Here is a 14,167-nt window from a genome sequence, read left to right as displayed (position 1 = left end):
GGAAAGTTGAAAGCGGTAGAAACCTTACATAACTGTCTCTAAATTTACTAGAGAGATGTGAAGGAATAAACATCTCGATACTTATGGATTGATTTTAGATCTGAGCGAGGTTGTAGTGCTTGTGAGGTAAGGATGAGTGATCAAGCGATCGAGACGAGGACTTGAGGTTGGACGAGCGAGCGAGCGATACTCCACAAGGCTTCTATCCTCCGCCATATTCAGTTAAGCTCGACGACGATTTCAAGGATAAAAATCGCAACCATGGGCGGTGAGTTCTTACTGTAGGTGCTGGTTTTGGAGTTAATTAGAACTCACATATAGGTGAACGCTCTGCAGTTAGGGTTTAATGTTAAATTTTAAAGTAAAATATAAATAAATAATACTTGGTATTTAACACAAAATAAAAATAAAAATAAAAATTGAAAACATGGATTGGCCACCGTATAAAAAATTAGTGGCAATTTAGATATATATTCCACTTTTTTTTTAATTGTCTTGATCAATCGCGACAGTAATGGTAAATAGTGGCTAAATTAGTCGCTATTACTCATTTTTATACTAGTGTATAACTTTTATTATCATTTTTGTTTCACCATAATCATACAACTTTTCTACTATGATAGTTATTTTTTGAAAGAATAAAATAATTTTCATTACATTAATAAAAGAGTTCTACCCTTTCCAAAAATAATATATAATAAAGAAACATGAATGAATAAACTATATACATAGCAACAAAATTCATTCTACACACATTATTTTTCAGCTTAAAATGTCCAGTGTTCTAGATAGAAGAGAACAAATGGTAAAAATATTATTACCAATATTTATGTGAAAAATATGATAGAGTTTGTCTCGATTTGGTACCACTCTCGCGGCCTGCACCAGTGATATATATATTATAATTCCGAATATTTTATTTTATTTTTATAGTAGGAATATGACATTATTCTCTAATTTCTTCCTTTTTTTAATTTAATTTAATATTTGTTTATCTAATTCATAAAAGTTGGACAAAAAATATGTTTATTCACTCATTTTATCCATACTTTTCTGTTATTTTTTTAAGTCCACCTCAGCTCGAATTTTTGAATCCATTCCTAGATATATCTACTCAACAAACAACCTCCACTACCAAGAAGTGAAAAAAAAACTCAAATGTGTCATTAAATTTCTCCATCAGGTCCAAAACTTAACCCGCCCAGACAGGTATGGAGTTTCACAATAGCTATGAAAAAGAGTTGAGGACCATACGAGCCAGGAGGGCCTTAGTCTCGAAAGTTCTCATGTTTCGGTCTAAACAAATGTTCCCCGAGAACACCAACAAAATGAAAATCCATTTAATCTGGATTGAGCCTCAAGGCATTGCAAAGGTCGATCCACACCACCCAACAATACTTGATGAAACCAACAATACTTGATGAAACCAGACATGACCCAATTCATCCCAACCGATTTCCACATGAGCTTCTAGATATTATGAACAATTAAAGGGACATTGAAGTAGAATATAGGACACAATTAACAACTACTAGTTTTTTTATTCGTTTAGTTGTTGTATTTGTTTAGCCATATTATGGAAAGCAACTTAGTTTGTATATATTGTGAAATACAAGTAATTCAATAATAACATGCATAAATACAAATATTAGAATGGATTATTAAAGATGACTAAAAACAATAAAGAAAAACACAGATTTATTGTATCATGAAGAAATAAGGTTACGTCCACACTCAATGAGATTATTATTAAAATGATCAGAACAAATATTACATCGTCATAGTTTATGATTTTGACACGAGTTTATATAACATATACATAATTAGACCAGAAACAATGTTCTCAAAATAAAGACTTCAATAATTTTTTGAGAAAACGACTTATTTGTCATTTCATTAAAAATCCCATGGAAGAAAAAACGGACATAGTTCCTTTGCTTTATTCTAACAACCTAGAATAATCAAATCTTCGGAAAATCAAAGAAACAAGTCGAATGATTTACAAACAATCAAACACTTGATTTTTTTTTATCTCACTTTGACTTTTTCGAAACTAGTGACTTCTTTATAGGGGATTCTCCATTCTTGACATAGCCCCATTCTCGACTTCAACTTTCTAAAGTACCTGATGACCATTGTACTTTTAAATAAGCCTCAAACTCACTAATATATTGTCTAAAACTCTTCAAGAACCTCCAAAATATTGTCACCATATTTTTCTAATTATATTACCCTACCAAAAAAATCTAATTTACTTGTGTGTTAATTTTATTTCATTATATATATATATATATATATATATATATATATATATATAATATTTAATACTATCTTTTCTTCTACTAAACAATCCAAATTTTACTCCGGACAAAATTTTCTTCCTGTTCTTTGGGAACTTATTTTAGCACACATGTGACCACTTATTTGTGGTCCTAAGTAACATGTGATTTCAGTATTACCACTCCAAAATGACAAATAATTTTGTTGTGATAATATGTCATATCTGCTCATTGAATATTGAATGGACCTAATTAATTTGGTGTTCAAAAGTTTTCATATCTTATCTTCGATTTTATTCTTAATTTTAGCACGAATAGGACTTGAGATACAAATTAGTATGCTACAATTACAATAACAAGAACATTGCTTTTGAAACATGACGAAGGGATAATTATATTTTGCCATCGATCTTGACCCTCATGATCATCCATGTTGTTCATACCTAGAGTTAATGACAAATTAAGCTCATAATACCTAGGTTAAAAAGGTTAAACTATTAAAGTTTGTAATCAAAATCAAGGCTAGACTATTCACATTCTCTCTCATCATTTGCAAATGTCAAGTCAAAATCTTTGATCATATATATTATAAGATAAATAGAGAAGTTAGAGTTTCTTAACATAAATAAAATGGATGCAATGCAAGAGTTTTATACTGTTAGTGATAAAATAACTTTAAGTGCTAATAAAGATAATATATCTAACATCTTCTCTCAAACTCACGATGTAACAATAATAAACATTGAAAGTTTGTCAGCAAAGAGAATGCACTTTTGTAAATATATTAGCAATCTGCAAGGAGAAAGGAACGAATGACAAAGTGATGGTGTGAGTATGTAGATGATGACGAGTGACATAACAATAAATATTGATATGTTTAGTTCACTCATTAAAGACGAAATTCTGTGCAATCTGAATAACACTTTGATTATCACAATGTAGCAGAGTAGAATGAGAACGAGAAATACCCATATCAGTAAGTAATCGATGTAACCAAATAATTTCACAAGTAGTCAAGGCAATGACACGATACTCAGCTTCTATAGAAGACCGAGATATGACATCTTATTTCTCGCTCTTCTACAAAATAAGCGAATCATCGAAGAAAATACAATATCTATTGGTCAATTTGTGGTTTGTAGGATTACCACCCCAATCTGCATAAGAGTGACGCGCAACTCTAATGAAGACGTTGAAAGAAACACGAGACTATGAAATAGAGTACCCCAAAATACTTATGAAGATGAAGAACAATAGCCCAATGAACTATACTAGGGGAAATGACAAACTAACTGACCACATGAACTGAATGCGTAATGTCTAGGCGAGTTATAGTAAGATAAACTAAATTGCCAATAGTGGTACGATAAATACCAAAATCCTCCAAAGGAGTGCCATCAGACGTAGAGTATCTAACATTGATCTCAAGGGGGTGTATCAATAATTCGATTGTCGGTTAGTTGAGCACGCTCAAACAAATCAGCAATGTACTTTGATTGAGATAAAAGATAAACTTTTGGAGAATAGGCTATCTCGATTCTTAAAAAATAACGTAACATGCCTAAATCTTTCATAGCAAAGGAATGTGCCAACTCAGATTTCAATGATTCAGTACCATCATGATCATCACGTGTAATAATCATATCATTAATATACAATGATATAAGAATACGTTCTTCCATTGTACGCTTGACAAATAAAGCCAAATCATGGTGACTAGGAAGAAATCCAAGCGAAGTGATCACCATAAACAATTTTTCAAACCATGCACATGGTACTTGTTTGAGACCATAAAGAGCTTTGCAAAGCTTTGAAAACTTCACCAAACTAACGAGGAACACCCGGGGATGCATCATATAAACCTCGTAATGAAGGTCACCATTCAAGAACGTATTCTTCACATTAATTTGAGAGATTTTCCATTGACAAACCAAAGAAACATCAATCAAAGTGCGAACAATTGTCATTTTCTTAACAACAACAAATGTTTCATCATAATCCATGCCATACTCTTGAGAATAGACTTTAGAAACAAGTCGAGCCTTGTATCGCTCTATGGAACTATATGATTTTTTTTAATCTTGTAGACCCAACGAGAGCCAATGACATGTTTTCCAGACAGTATTGAAACCGTATCCCATGTATGAGTATGATGTAAAGTAGTAAATTCCTAAACCATGGAAACTTGCCAAAAGGGATCACGAACTGCCTCTCTATAGGATGAAGGCTTAGAAAAATGATGAAAATAAGTGAAAAAGGAAGAAAATAAAGTAGAATAAGAGGAGTACTCAAAATTGAGAAGTTTAATAGACTTACAAATGCGAGTGGAGTGATGAAAAGGAGGATTCGCAATATCATTCGGTAATTGGGTGGTCATAAAAGCGGACATGTGAGGTGGATGTACCATGAACCAAAGTATCAGATAGATTTTCATCGGGATCAATGTCAAAGTAATCAATACGAACTAGATCTGTTTAGGTCATATGATATGAACTAGTAGGAACATAGAAGAATAAAATGTGCTATAAAAATATAACATGACGAGAGACATACAATTTTTGATTAACTGGATCAAAACAACAATATCCTTTTTGACCAAGATCATAACCCATAAAACACATAAGGCAGACCGGGGGAGAACTTATTATGCTCAATATGTGGTCAAAGGACAAAACGAATCCAACCGAAAACACGCAACGAGAAATAATCAGGTGAATGACCATATAATTTTTTAAAAGGGAACAAACCTAAATTATGTGATATTGAGATTCTATTGATCACATGAGCAGTGGTAATAATTGATTCCCCCAAACACACTAGGAACTTCAACTGATAGCATGAAAGAACGAGCCATTCCAACAAGTTGACGATGTTTTCTTTCAGCCACACTATTTTGTTGAGGAATGTTGGTAATGAGGTTTGGTGAATGGTACCATCATAGGCAAATAACTAAGAGAAATCATTAAAAGTGTATTCATCCCCCCAAATCACACCCAAAATATTTAATCACTAAAGAATATTTGGTTCTCACTAGAACTCGAAAATTGGTGACCATAGTAAGAAATTCAGATTTGCGTTTCATAAGATAAACCCAAGTATAACGAGTGAATTCATCAATAAAAAATATAATATCGAGAACCTCTTTTAGAGGAAACAGAAGAAGGTTCCCACACATCAAAATGCACGAGATCAAATTGAGTAGTGGAAAGAGAAATACTTTTATAAAAAGGCAATGCTGGAAATTTAGCCAATTTTCAACCACTACAATCAGAAATATCACGACTTTCTAAACAACCCAAAACTCTAATACACACTAAATTTTTTAAACAAGATCCAGAAACATGACCCAAATGGGAATGCCAACGGAAAAATTTCGAAGAAAAGCGATTGAAAAGAAATGATGCCAAGACAATGCTAAAGGTAGCAACATCTGATACTTTGAGTTCATCAAAAATATAAAGTCCTCTATTCCTACGGCTTGTCCTAATCACCTTCTGTGACCGCAGAACCTTAACACAACAATTGAAAGAAGTAAACAAAATTGTGAGACCATAATCACATAATTGACTAACATATACAAGGTTTAAAAAAGACTAGGAATATAGTAGACATGTGAGAGAGATAAACAAGATATATGTATATAATTAATTCATGTCAATGACATTGGAGTAACATCGGAAGTTATAATGGAAAATAATGGAACCGAATTAACTAACACAAATGAGTTAATATTATGAGATATATGATGTAATGTGCTTAAATATAATATCCATAATGGAGATGATGTACCTAAGTTATCAGACGATGACAAACTTTTATGAGAGGAGGCGGACATGGCGTGAGGGTGTAAGGTAAGGAACTCTTAAAACTGCTCAAACATATATGGATCCAAGGTCGGAGCAACAATTATATTACTGATATGTAGTGGGCGATAGCCCATTGTGCAATTGGTGATGAACATTGTTGTGGAAGTGGTCGTAGTTGGCGTTTATTCTTATTCACCGATTTTGAACATTGAGAATTACAATGATCATTTTGCTTGCAGAATGCACATTCATCTAGAGAGGCCTTAAAATTAGGTCGATTTTGATTGCTAGCAACAAAAATAGATGGATGTGTAGGCGTAACAAATTCCTTGTCTGTTTTAGACCTAAGTTGAATTTTTTTCGCTAACAATTTATTGACAACATAGTCAATAGCAGGAAGAGAGGAGCGATGTAGAATTGTTCCACGTAGTGCCTCAAAGTCATTTCGAATGACCATTAAGAACTGCACTAAATACTGCTCTTCTCGACGAGTTATTTAGGGTTCAAATTTTCTTAATTTTGCATACTTAGTGAGAGCCAATTGATCCTAGAGATCAGACATGACAGAATAAAATTCTTGTATACTCTTATCATTCCACTAAAGTAAGCGAATGTCCGTCTCTAGTTGATACTACTTTGTAAAATTCAATTGTGTATATAGTCTGGCTAGATGATCTTAAACTTTCTTAGCTGTATCATATATGTCCAACTAAATGCCAATGGAGTGGATAATAAAATTGTTAATCAACGTAATGATTTTCGAGTTATTTATCTCCCAAGTATAAACTAAAGCCTCATAATCACTCAAATTATCATTTGTAGGTTTGATATGCATCCCTATTACATAATTCCACAAAGATTTTCCGCACAACAAATTCGTCATAACGTAACTCCAATATGTATAATTTTTGCCGTCTAAATGAACACTAATGAACTGAAGCGAATCATCTTTACGACTAGACATGGTAAAAATAGTAGCAACAAATATGAATCCCAAAATATAACAACGAAAACACAAAATACAACAACTCGAATACAAATCTCCAAACAAAATCAGCTAGAGCAACAACTAATCAAAAGGAAGCGAAAGCAAAAAATACCATTGATGATTACAGACTCCAACACTAAATTCAAATCAGAGGTTGTAGATTGGAAGTTTTAGGTTGTAATAAAGAGAATTTATAAATGGAGGCTCTGATACCATGATAAGATAAAGAGAGAATCTATGATTTCTTATTAGCAATCATAAATAAAATGAATGCAATGAAAGAGTTTATATAATTGGTGATTACAATAGACTGAAATATCCTTAAGTGCTAATAGACTAAAATACGCTTAAGTGCTAAAAAAGATAATAAAAATAATATATATATATATATATATATATATATATATATATATATATATATATATATAATGATACATATATGGAAATTTCAATTTGTAGCTTAATTTAACCACGTGAAAACCCACCTTAATGATCATTTATGGTTAGGCGTCCCTTGATAAATCCCATCGATAAATTATTAACGACGAAATAATCATTGTTACCATGGTAAAAATGTTGTTATTATTCCTCAACAGTTTTACCGTCGTTAATAATTTTAAGAATAAAATTTGGTCAGAAAAAAGAAAATAAATAAAGAATAAAACAACAAACATATAATAGTGATATATCACGTGAAATCATGTCCTTATGGTTATGGGTAGAGTCTTCCCCAAACTTAAAAAAAAAAAGTTATTCAAAAATAAAATTTAAAATGATTAAAATACATAAGAGAGTATGCTATATATAATCCTGTATGACTTTTCTATTAAGTAGCAAACTTTACAAATTAGTGGACTAATGAAAAGTCTTCTTTTCAAAAATATAAACAATACGGTTCATACATATTCATACCTAGTCCAAGACTAGGTCCATCTACCAGCTAAAGTGGTCCTGAGAAACATTGATTAATTTCAACATAGTTTAGCAATAAAATAAAATAATAATAATTTAACCATTAAGGACCACATCTTATGAAAAGTCAATATCAAGGACAAATCATTTTGAATAATTTTGTTGTAGGCCAATATTGGAGAGATATGCATGACAATCCTGTAGCATTAACTTGCCCTTCTTCCGTCTCCAATCCAAGAAAGGTTCTTCATTATTGAGACTCTGGTTAAGTTATGAAGTCTACACTTATAATAAACTATATAATAGTTAATTAAATTTTATTGTGTTTGTATTTGGTTTGACTTTGGTCTGACCAAGATTTTATTACCTGAATATTTATCCTATAAATATGTTATTATTAAAAGTTTACATTAATAAGACATAATTCTAGAGATAAAGTGTGAGACAAATGTTCTATGTATTCCTTCTTTTTCTTCATAGTAAAATATGGTGGCAGCTGAAGTAGACGTAGCTCATTTGAGTGAACCACTATAAATTTGTGTCTTCTTGTGTTCTTCTTTTTGCGTTTTTACAGATCGTTTTAAGTATGTCAGATTTAGGGATTCAAATCCTAACAACTGGTATAAGAGTTGCTAGGCTAGATTGGAAGATTTGATAGAACATATTATGACATCTAGAGGATGAAGATTGATGATTATCTCTATGGAAAAAAGTTTAATGTTACTTTGAGTGAGAAACTAGATAAGATGGATGAAGCTGAATGGAAACTCCCTGATAAATAGGTTTTGGGAGTTGTCCGATTAACGTTAGCCAAGACGATTGTTCACAATGTAACAAAGGAGAAGACCACCATGGGTCTGATGAAATCTCTTTCTGATATGTATGAGAAACCATCTACTAACAACAAGGTTCATTTAATGAAAAAGCTCTTCAATTTAAAAATGGTTGATGATACTTTTGTTACTACTCATAAAATATACAATTGTATATCAACTGTATATCATGGGTCTGAACGAATTTAATACAATTGTAAATCAACTACTATCGGTTGAGATTGATTTTGGGGACGAAGTTAATGTCTCGGTTTTTTTAACATCTCTACCAAATAGTTGATAACATAAGAGGGCATCAATTAACAACCCTATTGGAAATTCTAAACTGAAATTTATTGAAGTTAGAGATCATATTCTTGTTAAAGAGGTTCGTAAAATTGATTCTGGTGAAACATTCAAAGGTTCTGCTCTAAAAAGGTAATGATAGAAATTTCAACTAAGGTAAGAGAAGACATTTGATTGCTGGAATAGGAGGAGTTAGTCCAAGTCTGGACAAATATTTGATTGCTGGAATTGTTTTAAGTAGGGTCACTTGAAAATGAATTGTAAATCATCTAAGAGAAACGATGATAAGAAAAATGATGTAGCCAACGCAGTTACAGAAACTATCACTAATGCATTGCTTCTATATGTTGATATCCCGATAGATTTATGGGTTTTGGATTCATATGCGTCTTTCCACACCACTGCCCACAAAGAATTAATGGAGAATTATGTGGTAGAAAACTGAAATTTTATCTCGCAAATGGTGAGACACTAGATATTGTTGGAATGGGGGAGTGAACATCAAATTGAAGATGGAAAATGGTTATGTTTGGAAGATTAATAAGGTGAGACACATTTTAGGTTTAATGCGCAATTTGATTCCTGTTACACAACTTGATGAAGAAGGTAACGATTTTAGTTGTGGAAATAGTGCGTGAAATGTGACTAAAGGAGTGATAGTTATTGCTCAAGGTCATAAAACTGGAACATTATACACGATTTCAACATGTAGAGAAATAGTTGTTGTTGTAGTTGATGACTCAAAGAATATTGAGCTATGACATTGTAGGTTGGGCCATATGAGCGAAAAAGGATGTAATTCTTTTGAAGAATGGTCAAATTCCAGAACTGGAGTATGTGAACATTAGTTATGCGGAAACTGCATTCTCGGAAAATAGAAACGGGTGAGCTTCTTAAAGATTGGGAAGGAGCTAAAGAAAGAAATACTAGAGTTGGTACACATTGATGTGTGGGGACCTACATCTGTTTTTTTGATTGGTGGATCATACTACTACATTACGTTTATAGATGATTCGACGAGAAATGTATAGGTATATTTTATGAAGAACAAATCTGATGTATTTGTGGTTTTAAAAAAGTGGAAGGCTTTGGTTGAAAATGAAACAAATAAAATGTTAAATGCTTGAAATTCGACAACAGAGGCGAGTACATCAGTTCAAATTTTAGAGAATATTGTGTTGTAAATGGGATTAGTATGGTGAAGACTATTTCTCGAACGACTCAAGAGAATGGAGTAGTTGAACAGATGAATCGAACATTGAACAAGCTTGCTAGAAGCATGAGATTACATGCAGGGATGCCTAAAACCTTCTGGACAGAAGCTATCAACACTATTGCCTACTTGATAAACAAATGACCCTTTATTTCTCTTGAATTCAGAATTCCCGAAGAAGCCTAGACCAATAAAAAGGTAAACCTTTCTTATTTGAAAGTGCATAGTTATTTATCATATGTTCATATTAATGAATATGATAGGAAAAAGCTTGATCCAAAGTCTATTTTTTATTGGTTATGGTGATACCGAGTTTAATTATCGTTTTTGGATAATCAAAATCGGAAGATCATTCGTAATAGGAATGTTATCTTCATTGAACAAGTTCTCTACAAAGATTGTGTTGGGAAGACATCAGATGGTGATTCCAAACTGAAAGAGACTTACAATCGATTTGAAAGATTTTTCAGCTGAATATATACCAATTGTCGAAGAAGACCAATGTGTTGTTGAAGATGAAATTGTTGAGAACATGGCCCTAGAGGAAAATCAGTAAACACTGGTTATACAATTAAGAATATCGTCAAGAAATCAAAAACCAGTCGAGAGGTGGTCCCCATCTCTAAACTATATCTTGTTGAAAGATAGAGACGAACCTGAATGCTACAAGGAAGCAATACAATCTGATGAATCAATTAAATGAGAGTCTGCGATGAAAGATGAGATGGACTCTTTGATGTCGAATCAGACTTGGGAGCTCACTAAGCTACCAAAGGGAAAAAAACACTTCACAACAAATGGATCTCCATGATTAAAGAAGAACATGACAAAACCATAAGGTACAATACAAGGTTGGTTGTGAAAGGATTTCAACCGAAGGAATGTATTAACTACAATGATATCTTCTCTCTAATGGTCAAATTGATGACAATTAGAACTATTTTGAGTTTGGTTGTGAAAGAAGACCTTCATCTTCAATAAATGGATGTCAAAACTATTTTTCTTCATGGTGATTTGGATGAAGAGATTTACATGCGACAGACACAAGGCTTTAAAATCAAAGGAAAAGATGAGTTTGTGTGTAAGCTTAAGAAGAGTCTATATGGTTTGAAACAAGCTCCAAGACAGTGTTACAAGAAATTCGACTGCTTCATGAAAAGTAACAATTTTTTTGAGCTGTGAAGCTGATTATTGCTGCTATATAAAGAGGTTTGATAAATCGTACATTATTATACTCCTCTACGTTGATGACATATTGATTGCTGAAGCAAACTTATATGAGATTAACAAGCTAAAGAAAGAGTTGCCTGAAAAGTTTGCAATGAAGGATTTGAGTGCTGCAAAATAAATCATTGGGATGAGATTTTTAGGGATAAAAAGTTCTTAAGCTTTTATAAGAAGAATATGTCAAGAAAGTTTTTAGTAGATTCAACTTGTACGATGCAAAACCATTTACTACCCCCATAGCTAATCATTTCAAACTATTTATAGATCAATCGCCTTCAATAGAGGATGAGAAAAATTACGTGGCCACCGTTTTGTATGTTTCTGCCATTGGTTGTATTATGTATGCGATAGTTTGTATAAGACCAGACATAGCACAAGTAGTGGGAGTTGTTAACAGATTCATGAGCAACCCGGGTTGATAACATTATAAAGTAGTAAAGTGGATACTATGATACTTAAGAAGAAGTATGGGTCTCGTTTTATGTCTTCGAAAGTCTAATATGGGTTTGGAAGGATATGTTGATGTTGACATTTATAGTGATGTTGATAGTAGAAAAAGTACAACATGGTACATTTATACTCTAGGAGATACTGCAATCAATTGAGTTTCAAAATTGTAAAAGATTGTCGCTCTTTCTAGTTGTGAGGCAGAGTATATTGCTGTGACATAGGCTTCTAAGGAAATGATGTGGTTGCAACCCTTTTTGCGAGAATTGGGTCAAGACTATGAGAAAAGTGTGTTGCGATGCGACAGTCAAAGTGTCAATCATTTGGCAAAGTATTCAGTTTATCATGGAAGGATGAAGCATATACATGTTCGTTATCATTTCATCCGATCAACTTTAGAAGATGAAGTGTTAGCTTAGGAGAAAATTCTTGGGAGTGAGAATCCAGCTGATATACTGACAAAAGCTGTGACAAACGAGAAACTGAAAGTGTGTGCAACTTCAGTTGATCTTCTTCGTTAAGACACCGAATGGAAGCCGCTACTAATCGAGAAATGATGAAGTTAGTCTCCAATAGTTAATTATAGTTTATTGGGTTTATATTTGGTTTGGTCTTGGGCATGACCAAGATTTATTTAAGTTTTATTACTTGAATATTTACCCTATAAATATGTTATTATTAAGGGTTTACATTGATAAGACATAATTATAGAGAGATAAAGTGTTAGGCAAAAATTTTGTATTCCTTCTTTTTATTCATAGTGAAATATGGTGGCAGCTGAAGTAGACGTACCTAATTTGAGTGAACCACTATAAATTTATGTCTTTTTGTGTTTTTTTTTTTTTGTGTATTTACAGATTGTTTAAAGCCGGACGGATTTGAGAATTCAAATCCTAACAACTCTTGTCTGAGCCTTGACCAAAATGCGACATTGGAGGATTGGTAGGTTATTCGGAGCCTAACCTTCGGAGCCCATAACATGCAAGATGTTTTTGTTTGAGTAGCAATTGTCATCCTCAACCCTTTAATAGCGAGTGAAGAGACATCGTGGTCTATTGTTCCGATGTGGCCGGAGGTCATAGGCACCAAGGGTTTTATTTGTTGACTTCTCAATTCGTTTATCTTATTTTGAGTTTTTTTGCTTAGCTTGTAACTTTTAATTTTTTTTTTTAAAAAAAAGATGATTTTTCATTAATTTAGGTTTCATATAAAACACAAGTTATCACTCAGAGATAAACCAGACTCAAATAAAACGACTTACGACAATAATATTTTAATAGTCATAAATAAGTTTAAAATAAAAATCAAACATCATCATATCAGAATAAAATCATTTGAAAAACTAAACTTGAAAAGTCTAAGTTAGTGTAAATGGAACAAAACTTAATGTGAATTTAGAAAAATCCAATTTCCAGAATTTAAAAGAATATATATATATATTACAATGTTTGAATTTAAGGTATAAAATTATTTAAGAAGTCAATTAGAGCAACTATATTCTCCTAATTAATGTTTTTTCTTTAATATTTAGTGCTATAATATTTCAATTTTTATATTTAAATTTGTTTATAGAGTACCTTAATTGTTAAACCGCATTACTTAGCACATGAGACAAGCGCAAGACCTTAGCAGTTGAGTACCCTAAAAACATTAGATCTATGTTTAGCGTTTTTAAACTGACCAATAACTAATGTTTTATTGAGATGTCTAATATTAAATAAAAATAAACTATATTTTTTTGTTGTATAATTTTATTTTAAAGAAATAAAATTAACACAAAAGGAAAATGTAATATTTTGTTATGCTAATGTAATTAGAAAAATATTGTGACAATATTTTAGAGATTTTTTTATCAAGATATTAATATTGATCTAGTTGAAACTTATTTAAAAGTGTAGATGAACGCTTTAGAAAACTGAAATTTTTTTCTTAAGAGTATCGTTTTCAATCTCAGTTTTGTATCTATTAGGGTTTTGAGGGATCGAGTGTTATATATATAACTCTAATATGTCTTGATGTAATATTTTCTATTCTGTTCTCCTTACTAAGATATTTTTTTTTCTGATAGAAATTTAACCAAATTTTATTCTGATATATAATACCAGCATTGTTAATTTTGCTATTAATTTCTTTTATACTAGTGCAAAGAAAATCGTTTTCCCATTGCTACCTACTTA

Source organism: Impatiens glandulifera, chromosome 1, assembly GCF_907164915.1.
Source record: "Impatiens glandulifera chromosome 1, dImpGla2.1, whole genome shotgun sequence".
NCBI lineage: Eukaryota > Viridiplantae > Streptophyta > Magnoliopsida > Ericales > Balsaminaceae > Impatiens > Impatiens glandulifera.
Note: the sequence above shows the minus strand (reverse complement) of the source record.